Consider the following 2680-nt stretch of genomic DNA (forward strand, 5'->3'; position numbering starts at 1 on the left):
CATCAACTAGAAGACTATGGTTGGAGCAGGTTTGCAAGAAGCGGTCGGGGGTATGAGACTCCCTAGACATTTAAATGGACAAGTAGAGAAAGTGGTTGCACAGGACAGAGAGGGCTGTCAACTGACCTCTATTGGGCAGGACATAACTTGCATGTCTGTAAACAAGATTTGCATTACACAACAATTTACAGAGTTGTGGAAGAAGTTCCCTGGAATCCAAATCAGGTACCTCAGAAGAGCCTCCTCCAATCTCTCTGGACCATGCATAGGTTCCAGGTAAGCATAACTTTCTCCTACCTACACTGCTCAATCTTTTTGTATCCTTCATGTCAATCTCTATCAATCATACTAAAACATAGCTTTTACTTCTCCCAGTTTCTACAAAGTACTTAATGAGTCCATGTGAACTCCCACATCAATAATAAACTCTTCCAGCCTTTCAAGATCCTCTTTCATCCAGCATCACTTGCATTTATAATCACCTTTCATTCCAGGCGGACTTGATCCCCATATCCCAAGCCAAGCCAAGCCAACACCCTCCCACAAACTCTTCCATATTTTCACATCCTCCTCAATCATCTGTATCCCTCTCATTCTACTGGCTCTTTTCAAGCTTTTTTGTTTTTGCATTACTCTCTAAAGGCCACAAAGGAGACTTATCCTGTTCTTCAGTTATCAAAGCTATATCCACTAGACCTAGATCGTGCTTTCATTCAAACATTTTATAAACATCTTGTGTATATGGCCAGCCACTGTCTACAACTCCAGATGTAGGTCCTGGAAATCAAGAGATAAAAGCCTTGGCTCCCAAGATGCTTGGGGGAGACATACAATGAGCATACAAGTAATTGGCTCTTTGACATAAGCCGCTTTGGGAGCAAAAAAAGTGCACATAACCCACATGTGGAATGTTATCAAAGGTTTCCTGGATGACACGCCATCAGACAAAGTCTTAGTCAAGCAGAGAAGGAGGTAGAAGGAACTGAAGCATAGACACGTATTGCTCAATGAAATACTATTTTTATCTCTTAAATTCATGATATACTTTACTTCTACTATATAATTAAGTCCTTGAGGCCAGGGACACTTTTTTTTTTTTAAGATTTATTTGTTGATTCATTAGAGAGAGAGAGACGCAGAGACACAGGCAGAGAGAGAAGCAGGCTCCTCGCAGGGAGCCTGATGTGGGACTCTATCCCCGGACCCAGGGTCATGCCCTGAGCCAAAGGCAGACGCTCAACTGCTGAGCCACCCAGGCGTCCAGAGGCCAGGGACACTTAAGTCCCGTTTTACTGCAGCTTCTAACAAAGAACTTAGTGAACACTTTGTAAATTTAAGGCTTGATGGATGACTACATCATACTTTCCACAGCAGTCAATAAGGAGTGTTTGGTAAGGACAAAAGTTGTTTGGGGGCTATGAAATTTATTTCTCCTTATCCCATTAAGTATATGAAAACTAAGTGCTGTGATTCTTGAAGTACACTGCAGTTGATGTATCACCACCACCACTCCCTGCGCTAAGCTAAAATCAAAGATCCAACTAAAATTCGGATCAGACACTGGTGTAACATTAAGGATGGCTTCCTTTGTGCCTTCCTCCCGTGCTTCCCAATGTTCTCAGGGTTGCATTAAACCACGATTTTTTTTTAAGATTTTATTTATTCACTGTTGAAAGAGCATGAGAAAGGGAAGGGCAGAGTGGGAGGGGGAGCCACATGTCTGAGCTCAATGCAGAGCAGAGAGGTAGGCCAACCCTTTGACCCAAGATCACGACCTGAGCGGCAATCAAGAGTAGGATCCTTAACCGACTGAGCCACCCACGTGCCCCTAACCATGTATTTTTTTAAATAATAACAAATTTAAAACCCTTTTTTAAAAAAGGAAAATCATGTTAAAACATTGAGCACTGGGATCCCTGGGTGGCGCAGCGGTTTGGCGCCTGCCTTTGGCCCAGGGCGCGATCCTGGAGACCCGGGATCAAATCCCACGTCGGGCTCCCGGTGCATGGAGCCTGCTTCTCCCTCTGCCTGTGTCTCTGCCTCTCTCTCTCTCTCTGTGTGACCATCATAAATAAATAAAAAAATTAAAAAACAAAACAAAACAAAAAAAAACATTGAGCACTATTCACAAAGCTCCTATTTTCAAAAACAGTATTTGGGCTGTCTTAACGTTATTGCACCCCTGGAGCAGATGAAAGTTCAAAAGAGTTCCAAAAAAGGACGTGAATAAAAATAACTTGGGAGGAGCGTCAACACTTTGAGGTTAGACCTCTACACTCACACCACCTGTCTCCTAGGTCCCGGGTGTTCCCCGGAGCCCCTCCTCCATCCCCGCCCCTCGTTGTATGACGTAACCGAGACTCCTCCCCTCCCCAGCGCGCCCGCCCTCGACCCCGCCTCCTCGCTCCGGCCTGCAGGGCGCACGCACGCTGGCACGCCCCCCCGAGCCTCCACGGCGCACGCGCGTCCATCCCAGCCCCGCCCAGTCCGGGGCGCGTGCCTTCGCGCTCCGCCCCCCGGCGTCCGCCTCCTGCCCCGCAGGCGCACGCACGCTCGGTCCCGCCCAAGCTCGTCCTCGTGCAAGTCGGTCCGCGCCAAAAAGCCACGCCCCCGGCGGCCACGCCCCCGACGTCCGCCCGGCCCGCTCTCCGGCCCGGCCCCGCCCCCAGGCGGCGCCCGT

The sequence above is a fragment of the Nyctereutes procyonoides genome, unplaced genomic scaffold (assembly GCF_905146905.1).
Source record: "Nyctereutes procyonoides isolate TBG_1078 unplaced genomic scaffold, NYPRO_anot_genome, whole genome shotgun sequence".
Lineage (NCBI taxonomy): Eukaryota > Metazoa > Chordata > Mammalia > Carnivora > Canidae > Nyctereutes > Nyctereutes procyonoides.